At 44.4% G+C, this 12,680-nt stretch overlaps 1 long non-coding RNA gene across 1 annotated transcript; it reads right to left on the bottom strand.

The window, feature by feature from the left end:
• Positions 1-379: 379 nt before the first annotated feature.
• Positions 380-1,975, bottom strand: LOC122733763. Its single transcript, XR_006353950.1, has 2 exons — positions 1,386-1,975; positions 380-566 (listed from the first exon to the last, which is right to left on the bottom strand). It is a non-coding gene; the product is annotated as an uncharacterized LOC122733763 (long non-coding RNA).
• Positions 1,976-12,680: the final 10,705 nt, after the last annotated feature.

Raw genomic sequence — 12,680 nt, 5'->3', positions numbered from 1 at the left:
CACACACACACACACACACACACTCTGACAAAAATGAAATATTCCCTGCCTTACCTTCAATAGAGGAAGATAGCTTGTACATATGTAAGAATATATGTCAATGGGGGGTGGCAGCTGTTGACATAGAGACTGGAAATGGCACCTGATGAGGTCACTGAGAGCATATCAAGAAAAAAGAGGGCCCAAAACAGAATATTGGGATATATGCAAGATATGAATGAAGATCCATCAAAGAAACCTGAGAATGGAAGAGAACCAAGAGAGAGCAGTGTCATGAAGGGAAGGGGAAAGGCATTTATATAGCACCTATTATGAGCCAGGCACTGGGCTATGCACCTCTCGCAAATATGCCCTCATTTGATTATGAAAACCCAGAGAGAAGAGTTTACTTGTTTTTATACTGGAATTGACAGAATGAAAATGTCTAATAAGGAGTTGACGTCCAGGAAACATGAAGAGATCCATGAACTGCCCCAGATAGATTCAAGTCACTTGGCCCAAATGAACTACATCACTGGGTCCTGCAGAACCAGGAGACGTGATGGCTGAGCAGCTGTCAGTGATACCTGAAAGATCATAGGAAAGTGGGAGAGATGCCGTGAGACTGGATAAGTGCTGGCCCAGTTTTTCAAAACGGGGAAGAGAACAGAGTCAATAACTGTTTTCTTCTTTGGCCTAAACGTACAGCATCAGTGAGTCCCCCACTCAAAATAACGAGCTCAAATTGATATTCTCCTTTAAAGTTTCCAAAGCACTTTGCAGGCGTCACTTCTGTCTTTCTCTCTCCCTTTCTCTCTCCCTTTCCCTCTCTTTCTCTGTCTCTCCCTCTCTCTGTCTCTCCCTCATTCTGTCTCTGCCTGTCCTCCTCTCTGTCTCTTCCCCTCTCTCTCTCTCTGTCCCTCCCTCTCCATCTTTCCTTCCTTCTCTTTGTCTCTTCCTCTGACTCTCTCTCTCTGTGTCTCTGTCTCTGTCTCTCTTTCTGTCTCTCCCTCCCTGTCTGTCTCTCCCTTTTCTTCGTCTATTTCTGTCTGTCTCTCTCTCCCCTCTCTCTCCTCCTGACTCTCTTCCCTCCAGTCTCTGTCTCTCCCTCTTTCTGTCTCCCTTTCCCTCTCTGTTTCTCCCTCTCTCGCTGTCTCCCCCTCCCTCTCTGTCTTTGTCTCTTACTCCATCCCTCTCCTGCTCTCTCTCCCTTCCTCTTTCTCTGTCTCCCTCTACCTCCCTCTCTCTGTCTCTCCCTCTCTATCTCCCTTTCCCTCTCTGTCTTTGTTTGGTTGTCCCAACAACCTTGTGAGGAAGATGCTATCGCTATCCCCATTTTACAAGCAATGACATTAAAGTGGTTCCATGACCGGCTCATGTTGGCACAGCAGGATTTGGGTCCTTACTTGCTGCCCCCAGATCCAACGCTTCCGCCATGTTGTGTTGTCTCTTGTCCTTAACGTGGATTTACTTCTGTGCTTCTCCATAACATTAATACAGGTGCCCTTAATTCAGGTGCCCTTCTGTGTGTCCTTCCTATTCACCCATCAGTGCCACCTTAGCTTGGCAGGGATGACATCATTTGAACCCACTTTGTTCAGCCTCTGAAAACATCAGGAGAGGAAAAGGAAGAACGAGATTATAGTTAAGAAAACAAAATCCAAGACCTTTGATGGAACCTCCCACAGAAGGCTGGACTCATGCTTTGTTTGATTCTGGGATACAAAGTTTTCTCATTTACCCAAGAGCCATTTAAGCGGCTCCTCGTCTTTCTCCAGTCGATTTCTGAACATGTGAGCTGTTCTTCTGATCCCAGAAGGATCAAAAGCATTGATGATTGCCTGAAGCCTGATTATCTATTTCCATTATACAAATGTAACCTTTTAACATTTTTTTCATCTCAGTTTTCAATAACTCCGGTTGGAGGAGGAAGAGGGAAAACCCAACAGGACATCCACCACAAAACCACAAGAACCATCCTATTACTTTTCTTTTTCTTTTCTTTCTTTTTTTTTTTTGGTGAGGCAATTGGGGTTAAGTGACTTGCTCAGGGTCACAAAGCTAGTAAGTGTTAAGTGTCTGAGGCCAGATTTGAACTCGGGTCCTCCTGAATTCAGGGCCGGTGCTTTATTCACTGCACCACCTAGCTGCCCCCATCCTATTACTTTTCAAACTCATTTGTGATGGGGCAGCTAGGTGGCGCAGTGAATAGAGCACTGGCCCTGAAGTTAGGAGGAGCTGAGTTCAAATTTCACCTCGGACATCTACTGCCTGTGGGACCCTGGGCAAGTCACTTGACCCTAATTGCCTTAAAACATCCTGGGCCATCACCAGTCGTACACAAAATCATTTGTGACATGCCCATGTCACTTCCAGGCAGGAAAGCCCAGGTGGGGTTGAGCCATGCTTTGTTCCTGGCCAGGTCAGTGTGTGTGTGTGTGTGTGTGTGTGTGTGTGTGTGTGTGTGTGTATAATATATTTTTATATTTATATTTATATATAAATATATATATATAAAGGCACAGTGTCTGGCTACATCCACAGCTGTCACTTTGGCTCCCCGAGCCTCATGTTGAAAGCTTACATAAATAAATAGGGATCACTAATTGTCAGGAAAAATGGGAAGCTATTTTATTTATACCCTGAAAAATCATTTCATTTGGCCTTTCTTTAAAAAAAATAGAATCATCATGGGGCTCAGTTTTTCTGCCAATAGAACCAGCCCCTAGCAAGCAAATAAGGTAGCTCTGGATGTGCAAAGATCTGTCCCATGGTACATTCTAAAGGCCAACTCCTACATCTATCAGGGATGCGGGGATCTGAAATCAGTTTGCCTGAAAGCTACTTCCCCACTGGTTGCATTGATCACTTATTTATATTGCTCTTCAACTGTGGCACTCCCAGGAGCCCTCAATGGAGAGCCAGGCTGGTGATTGCCTGCCCGACCGCGGGACCTGGCCTTTCTTTTCATGCCTCCCTCTAGTTCACTTGACTGTTGGGGGTTCTTGTCCTTGCTAAGATAGCCCAGGAAGAAAGAGACAGGCAGAACCAAGGGAAATGAACCCAAGCCACAATAAAACCCTAAACATCAATGAGACGATAACAGCCCCAGGATGTCGACACGATGGCTGTCAGACAGGAGGGATATTAATATATTCGGTATATATTTATCCTTCCCTGCTGATGTTATCATTTCCCATTTGGCACTTTCCACTGATAATAGCCTTATGTTTGCCTTGTTTCCAGAAGTGAAGGCTTGTGTGATAACATTCATACTCATATCTACAACTCCCATAGGCTAGGCAAGACACCTGCCATGGAGTGGGGTACACTCTCCAGAGACAGATCAGTTCTAGAAGCAGAGAGGAAACAGAGGCAGTCGCATAGGTCTGTGTGCCTGGCATTGGGGTCCAGCTGAAGATGACATAGCTTTTTACAGGTATCAAACCCACTCTCTCATTTGAGCCCCACACCAAATCTGTGAAGGAAGAAGGGCAGGCACAAGACCCCCCACCAAAGCCTCCACATCACTGGTGCCCAGTACATGTGTGTTGAATGAAGAGAGCCTAGATTCCCTGGGGACCTTGGACAGTAGCTATGCTGGTAGACTCACACAGATTCAAATCTGCCTCAGGCATGGGCTGCCTGAGTGGGGCAAGTCACTTCTGTCCCCGGGGCCTCCATTTTCTCTTCTTCAAAGTAGAGGGTTTCTGCCATCCTTCCAGCTCTAGATCTCGGATCCTGATGATGTGGCATCCCAACACTGTGGAATGGGACACCTGCATCTATGGTCTATTAAGGGCACTAGCACCGCTGCCCTGTTGATTGGCCATATTCTCAGCTCTTCCCTTCCCTTCATATCTGACTGTTTCCAAGTTTTGTTAGTTCTAGCCCCTTTTACAACAGCTCTCAGCTATATCCCCTTCTCTCCATTTACATGTCCACTACCCTGGATCGGGGCCTTGTTACCTCTTACCTGAACTACTGCAGTAGCCTCCTCGTTTGTCTCCCTGCCTCTATCCCCTCTTCGATCTCACCTCCACACTGCTGCCAAAATAACCTTCACAAAGTCCAGGTTTGACCATTTCACTCCCCTGCTCAGGAACCTTTAATGGCTCTCTATGGCCTCTAAAAGAAAATACTGACTCTTCAGCTTGGCATTTAGAGCCCTTCCCAGTAGGACTCCAACTCACCTTTCTAGGTTTATTTTAGAGATTATCTCTGCCCAGACTAGATTCCCTGCTTGGAATGCACTCCCTTCTCCTCCCTACCTCCCAGAATCCTTAGCTTCCTTCAAGGTTCTCACCTTTCCTAATCTCTGCCTCTTCAAATTATCATATATTTCCCTATCTATGCACTCCTCATTTCCCCTTGGTAAAAAAGCAGTTTCATTTGGCTTTTGTACCCTCCAACACCTAGTCCCACGCCCTGTCCAGAGGGCACATTCTGCCCAGACTCAATGCTTATTGAAAGCTCCTCTGCCACCAAATTAACCCTCAACTTCTTCCCAAGGCACACAACCCTCTCTGGAGGATTTCCTTCTACTAGGACGTGTCAATCTCTATATTTCAGTAACATCTAGTACACTAATACAGTCAAATCAACAAGTATTTGAGCCCCTAAGAATCTGAGGCACCCCAAAGTGGGTTACTGCAGGAGGTGGTAAGCTCGCCTTCCCTGGACATCTTCGAGCAGAGGCTTGACGACCACTCACCAAGTGTGTTGTACGAGGGCTTGTCATCTTTGGCATGGATGGGACTATATGGCCTCTGAGATCCCTTTGAACTGTGATTCAGTGACATCACAGACAACTGAGCTCATTCAACAGTGTTAGTGCACAATCTGACCAATTGTTGCTTTTTCTTTCCCCAGTAAAGAATGAATGGCAACCAGCAATTTACAACTGGAAAAAACCACTGGTTATCCCCCTTCCCCTCCACCAAAAGTGGCAGTAAAATCAACCATTCTTGGGTGTTACCCCATTTCAATATCCTAACCTTGGAATAAAAACATCACACTCAGAAGACTAGCTACAAAGACCTAAGGCCAAAAAAGGGTTATTTATATCTTACTGTCATCCAGGGAAATTACCCTTTTCTTTCAAATAGCAAATAACACACATTCATTTTTCTAAATCTCCATTTTTGTAACAACAGTGGATACCATGAATCACCTCAATGAATATAGCTTTGAAGACATATAGGTTGTAACCAATTTAAAACCAAATCCCAAGAGCATAAATCTTTACACTCAGAGAAGCCAAGATGACGATTTAGACTATCAGAGGGCAAATAAGGAAGAAATCTATTAGTTCCCAACTTGTTCACAGTCTTCACGCCAACACAAATTTCTCCCCTCCAGCACACTCATTGTGGGTACTCAATAAATATTAAATAACATCCCCCAGTGTTTTGGCCCGGGGTTAGACCCAAGCATCTTAGGAATGAAGTCCACTGTGTGGTAGGCAACTATTACACAAAAATCACACTTGTCCTGGAATTCTGTCCAATTTTTCATCCAAAACCTTATTTCTCAATATCAAGGCCACATGGTGTCATTGAAAGACCATGGAAACGGGTGTTAGAGGCTCTGAGAACACTGGATTGGGGTCAGAGGGCACTGGAATCCTATCCCTGCTACTTATTCCCTACGCTACCATGGCAAGTCCCTTCCCCAGTATAGACCTGATTTCTTTCTCCATAATGTGAGGGGGGAGTGGAGCACATAATACCTAAGGTCTCGGTTAGCATTAAAATCTACGATCACACGAACCGAAGTTTAATTCCTGACTTGGCTAAGTACCTGCTATGTGCTTTATCACAAGGCCCAGTACACAGCAAGTACTTAATAAAAATACTTATTGATTGAGAGACTGAACTTTGGTCTCTTCCTCTATAAGTGAACTCTTAGTGTTTGCCTGTCTCACAGAGTTGTTGCAGAAATTCTAGAATGCTGCATAAATCTTTCCAGCAAATTTCTCTGGTTAAAGGTCGCATGTCCAAGACAAAAAAAAAACCAGATATAAATTTATAACAACAAGTCATTCCTCAGTTGGTCAACGGATATGTGAACAGGAAGTTGTCAAAGGAAGAAATCCAAGTCATCAACAATCATATGAAAAAAATGTTTCTGGGGGTAGCTAGGTGGAGCAGTGGATAGAGCACTGGCCCTGGACTCAGGCGGACCTGAGTTCAAATCCAGCCTCAGACACAACACTTACTAGCTGTGTGACCCTGGGCAAGTCACTTAACCTTCATTGCCCTGTCCCCCCCAAAAAACCCCAAACCAAAAAACAAAACAAAAAAAAGTTTCTAATCACTGATAATTGGAGAAATACAAATTAAAGCATCTCCAAGGTTCTACTTCATACCTAGCAAATCACATGTCAAATGTGGGAGAGGCTACAGGAGATCAAGCACACTGATATGATATTGGAGAAGCTGTGAATGGTCCTATGGCCCCCAAATCCCAAAACTGTGCTTAGCCTTTGACCCTGCAATACCACTACTAAAGTCCATGCCCCAAAGAAATCAAAGGAAGATGAAAAGGCCCGATGTGGCCGTAAATATTTGTGACAGTTCTTTTCATAGCATTCAAAGACTGGAAACCAAGAGAGCACCCACCTATTAGGGAACGGCTGAACAAATTACAATATAGAAATGTAGTGCTATAAGAAATTATTTAAAAGGGTGGTTTCTGAGAAATCTGGGAGGACTCGTAATGACTGATGCAGAGTAATGGAAGCAGAACCAGGAGAACTATTTATACGACAACAAAAACACTGTAAAAGGAAACAACTTTGAAAGACTTAAGAATTTTGTTGACTCGAATAACGAAGCAGGATTCCAGGGTCCCAGTGATGAAGCATGCTGCCCACCTTCGCAAGGGAAGTAATAGTCTCAAGATACAGAAATAGACATATTTTGGGGAATTTATTTTGCTTGAATGGCTGGAACTCTATTCACAGCTCCCCCAATATTGTATTAGCATGACTGCTTTCTTGCAGTCCCTCCAGTATCTGACATTTTCTAATCTGCTAGGTGTGAGGTAGAGCCTCACAAATGCCTATTTGTTAGAGTTAGGGTCTTTTTTTTTCAGTGAGAGAGAAACTGTTAAGGGAGAGGAGGGGCTAGGAAGAGGGTAGCCAAAAGAAAGAAAAGAGGCTCACTGAAGCATTTTTAAAGCAAATATAAGGCCAGAAAGAATCACAGATAAGCAAGTCAGTTTTGAAAGTGATATGATGGGTAGCTAGGTAGCGCTGCAGTAGATAAAGCACCGGCCCTGGATTTAGGAGGACCTGAGTTCAAATCTGACCTGAGACACTTGACACTTACTAGCTGTGTGACCCTGGGCAAGTCAACTTAACCCTCATTGCCCCGCCCTATATATATATATATATATATATATATAAGGTCAGCATGTCACGTGTGTGTGTGTGTGTGTGTTTGCAGGGCAATGAGGGTTAAGTGACTTGCCAAGGGCCACACAGCTAGTAAGTGTTGTGTCTGAGTCTGGATTTGAATTCAGGTCCTCCTGAGTCCAACTAGCTGCCCCCTTATTATATATTTTTAAAGAAAAGTAAGCTATATATAATAGAGATTCACAGTTTCATACATGGCCCTATTTTTCTGTTATACTATGTATATGAAAATGTCCATTTTAGTTTGTGTTTAGACTCAAAATAAAACAATTGATAACAAATGAAATAAAATGTTGGCCTTTGGCCTGACCTGACAAACACACAAAAAAATCATTTCTTCACTGACTTGGGAAGTCCTTAAAAGATGAGTATTTTAGGGTACTGCTATTGTTGTCTCCCTTAATCCAGCATTTGCTAAAAACACTCAGCTGCTCCTCTTCCTGGTCAAGAAAGGGCATGTGGGAGCTAAGGTAAGAGGGAGGCAGAGGAACAGCTTTGGAGTCTATCTGTGTGACCCTGGGCAGGTCACTTCTCCTCTGAGTCTCACTATCCTCATCTGCAAAAAGAGGGGATTGAACTAGAGGATTTCTGAGTTTTCTCCCAGCTCTAAGCCTCTGATCTTTGAAAACTGTTAGGCAGGATTCAAATGCTCCTCGCAGAAAAGATCACACCATAAAGCATTTTATCAGTGCAGAGATACCCTGCTCCAAGTGGCTTCATAGTCACTTCCCAGCCAGCCAATGAGAAACCACAAGAGAGCTTGAGACAATGAAAACTTCCATCAGCCACCCCATTGTTCTTCAGACATCCCATCTCCCATCCCACAGCACCGTATCTCAGAAATAACAGAAGCCACCTTTCCCAAGCTGTTCCCCCATTTTCTCCCTACCACTTTCTCTCCATTTCATGCTCAGCTCCCAAGCACCCCAATGAAATGCACGTGGTCTGAAGTTGGTTGCTTTTCTTTTTTCTATAGACTAGAGGCACATTTAAGGGAACAATGTGCTTTTTTTCAGATATCAAGGTTTCATTCTGTGTCGTCTGGAAAATGAGCTATCCTACCCATGGGTTACATTCCCGCCCCACACATGAGGGGCCCCTGTCTTTTATGATCAAGCCCCCAAGACGAGATTTCCATATTCAAAGACAAAAAGAACTGCCTGTCACTTTCTAGTTCTACAAGGTCTGAGATCCACAGGCTGCCTGCGCCTCCTGCTGGCAAGAAGCAGAACAGCAGCCACTTGCCCAAAGTGGAACTTAGGGGCTGAAGCTTGGTAGGCCTAAGCATTCAGATTAGGAAATGGGGAGAGGTGTGGGGGGCAGAGGGGAAAAGAGCATTCTTACCACCTAGGCTCCAAATGAGAAGAATATATCATTTCTCATACTTAGTAAGACCAAGTGAAATTCAAGAGGCTGCCATCCCCAAATTGAGCAGCAATTCCTAAGAATAATAATTTATTGAGTACTTAAAGGCTTGTGAACTTGAAGCACATTATCTGATTTGATTCTCACAACAGCCCCATGGGAAAGGTGCTTTTATTACAGCCATTTAAAGATGATGGTGATGATAATGGCTAGAATTTATATAGTGCCTACACAGTGGATAGAGCACTGGCACTAAAGTTTAGAGGACCTGAGTTCAAATCTCACCTCAGACCCTTACTAGCTGTGTGACTCTGGGCAAGTCACTTAACCCCAATTGCCTCAAACATCTGGGGCCATCTTCAGTCATCCTGATGTCTATCTTGCCACTGGACCCAGGTGGCTCTGGAGGAGAGAGTGAGGCTGGTGACTTTGCACAGTCCTCCCTCAGTGAAATCCAATTTATTGCAAGTCATGACATCACCTCCGGAGGTCATGGTCCTCTTGGAGAATGAAAGACAAACAACAACAACAACTATGTGCCAGGAACCGTGTTACAAGCTTTACAAATGTTATCTCATTTAATCCTCATGACAACATGGGGAGGTAGATGTTATTATCTCCATTTTACAGTTGAGGAAAGTGAGGCACACAGACACGAGGTGACCTGACTGGGGTCATACACCTAATAAATGTCTGAGCAAAATTTGAACCCAGGACTTCCTGCCTCTCAAGTCCAAGCAGACGCCTCAGTAATCTGACATCATCATCAGTTATTAACCAATGCCTTAGGATAACAAAATCCTAGATCTGGAGTTGAAAGGGCCCTTGGGCTGGCCCAACTCCCTCATTTTACCAAGGAGGAAACAATCTCAGGGAGGTCATGTGACCTGCCCAGAGTCATGTAATTCAGCACCCACAAATCAGTGCTTAATGTTATCAAAGTTACAAAACCCAATCCAGGCCCGACCCCACACAAGTCACAAATCACTGTCTCACAGTCAGCACAGTGGTCTCTCCTAGGTGAACTTGAGGAAAGGCAGTTCAGCACATCAGCCTTCCCTTCCCTGCTCATCCAAGTTCCGCCTATACCTGTACTGTCCAGGCTCCTTCCACTCCATTCCACAGCTCCACCTTCCTATTACAGCAGGAAATGAGAAAGGAGCTCAGCCACTGGGAGAGTTAGGGTTAGAATTAGAGATAGGGGGGCAGCTAAGTGGCACAGTGGATAGAGTACCAGCCCTAGAGTCAGGAAGACCTGAATTCAAATCCAACCTCAGACACTTGACACTTACTAGCTGTGTGACCCTGGGCAAGTCACTTAACCCCAACTGCCTCACCAAAAAAAGAAAAAAAACATTAGGGATAGGAATTTTTTTAAAAAGGAATTAAGGATAGGGTTAGGGTTAAGGTATGAAGTTAGGCTTCACATTAGAGTTGGGATTAGGGTTGGGGCTGGAGTTAGGGATTGGGGTCTTTTTCTTTATTTCTTTCTTTCTTTCCTTCCTTTGCGTGATTTGCCCAGTCACACAGCTAGTAAGTATAAGGCAGGTCTTTCTGACACCAGGCTCAGTGCTGTATCCACTGTACCACATAGCTTCCCCAAGTTTTGTCTCTTAGTAAGTGATATTGACTGATCAACAAATAGGAACTAATTCCCATGAGGTTTTAAAAAGAAGCCCTATTCAAACGAAATCTCTACTTGGGGTCCCTATTATGTAGGACTTAAGTCACTGATTTTTTCTTTTCTTTTTGGTGGGGCAATGAGGGTTAAGTGACTTGCCCAGGGTCACACAGCTAGTAAGTGTCAAACGTCTGAGGCTGGACTTGAACTCAGGTCCTCCTGAATCCAGGGTCGGTGCTTCATCCACTGCGCCACCTAGCTGCTCCTTAAGCCACTTTTTTTAAACGTGCAGGAGTGCTTGCTTGTTTTCCTGATGGGTTTATTGGCATCAATCCTTGTGATGCCATGAATCTTTGTGACTGATATTCCACTCCTGGAGCCTCATACATACAAGATTCAGGGTCTGGGTAGTAGGACCCAGAGGTTAAATGACTTGAGCAAGGTTCCACCACTTTTTGTTCACCTGAGTTTCCTCAGCTGTAAAACGGAGTGTCCCAAAAGATTTAGTGCAGTTTTAAGCTTTTAATAGCTTTAAAACAAAATTATTCCGGAAGCAGCTAGGTGGCACAGTGGATAAAGCACCGGCCCTGGAATCAGGAAGACCAGATTTCAAATCTGGCTTCAGCTGTGTGACCCTGGACAAGTCACTTAACCCTCACTGCCCCTCAAAAAAGAGAAAAAAAAAGAAAAAGAAAAAAGACAAAACTATTCATAGCCTTAAAATGGAGCTACTGAAGGTTAGGATTAAGGGACAATGGTTAAGGCTGTGGTTAGCATTCAGGGTTTGGTTGGGGTTAGGGAGATCAGTCTTTTGTATGCCTTGTCATCCATAGCCTTTTCTTTTATGTTATCCATACTGTGCTTCTAAGAGCACACTGGGCACAATGAAAAATTCCAGATGCTTCCTTCCATGCCCATCCAAGCCTCCACCAAGAGAAGCCTATCAAGGGGTGCTGACTGTATTGCTTTTCCTTTGGTTGTCCAGTATAATATTAGGCCTTATTTTGGAGGCTTGGTAAGAGAATGAGCAACTTTTCAAAACTCCCTGAAGGAGCCATAGAATCAAAATATTTTAGAGCTCAAAAAGGGCTTAAATCTCACCTAGTCCAAGCCTCCTTCATTTTACAGATAAGGAAACTGAGGCCCAGAAAGGTGAGTCAGGGGTATCAGCATTGAAATCCCCACTCAGCCCACAGCTCTTCCATCATCATCTTCATCATCTTTATTCTTTTTTTGGAGGGCAATGAGGGTTAAGTGACTTGCCCAGGGTCACACAGCTAGTAAGTGTCAAGTGTCTGAGGCTGAACTTGAACTCAGGTCCTCCTCAATCCAGGGCCAGTGCTTTATCCACTGCAGCACCACCTAGCTGCCCCCATCATCTTTATTCTTGATTGGATTCGTCCACTTAAGGATTTTCCAGGTATTTTGTGCCTGCCTCCTTTCATTTGGTCCATGTTTCTCAATCCCTCCTCTTTATGCTTCCAATTGTGAGGAGAACAATGCTCTCCTCGGCCCTGGAAAGGCCTGTGTGCCCTGGACAAAAAGGGACATCCCATCAAGCAAACTGTCAGGGCTTGGAAAGAGTACGGAAGCCCAAAGGACAAGCCAAAGAATGAAGTGAAGAGGTTCAGTCAGGAGCCACAACAAATCCCTCCCCCCACTGGTACCCGGCATTTCTACCCAGTCGATAGCTGCCTTTGATTCCACTTTTCACATCACGCAGAATGGACACTGTGGTGGTCTTCTCCTGCACTTTGTAACCGCTCTGTGATCTCCAAAGCAAACGCAATTGATTTCCAGTCTGCAATGGTCCAAGAGAAAGGTCAGTGCCAGCTCACAGCTATCATACCTCATGCAGCCTCAGAGCACTTTAGGAGACGGGGGCTGCCCATTCCTGGGGTGTCAAAACAAATCCAAAGAGGGCAGAAATCCATTCTCTCAATGATGCCTCCCTCTCACGCACCATGATCTATGGGGGTGTGGAACAACCAAGTTCACAAAGCTGTGAGAAGTGCAAGGCATCCCACCTCACCCTCTTTTTGCAAGCTGGGCCTACTCTCTGAAGCTTCCAGCTCTTTGCAATTTTCAATTAGCTCTTTATTTAACAAAGCTCCAGACCAGTGATTTTCCAGCAGTGTGCAAGGGAGCCAAATGCAGTCTAGTGATAGATATACGTATCATTCAGTGTTGTCCCCAGATGCTCAGTTATAGCTATATGAGTCAAACTATTTTAAAAGCATCAGTAAGACTATAAGTTTTATTTATATATACATATATATATATATTTACACACAC

The sequence above is a fragment of the Dromiciops gliroides genome, chromosome X (genome assembly GCF_019393635.1).
Source record: "Dromiciops gliroides isolate mDroGli1 chromosome X, mDroGli1.pri, whole genome shotgun sequence".
NCBI classification, from domain to species: Eukaryota; Metazoa; Chordata; class Mammalia; order Microbiotheria; family Microbiotheriidae; genus Dromiciops; species Dromiciops gliroides.
This window is presented reverse-complemented; position numbering and strand designations above follow the sequence as displayed.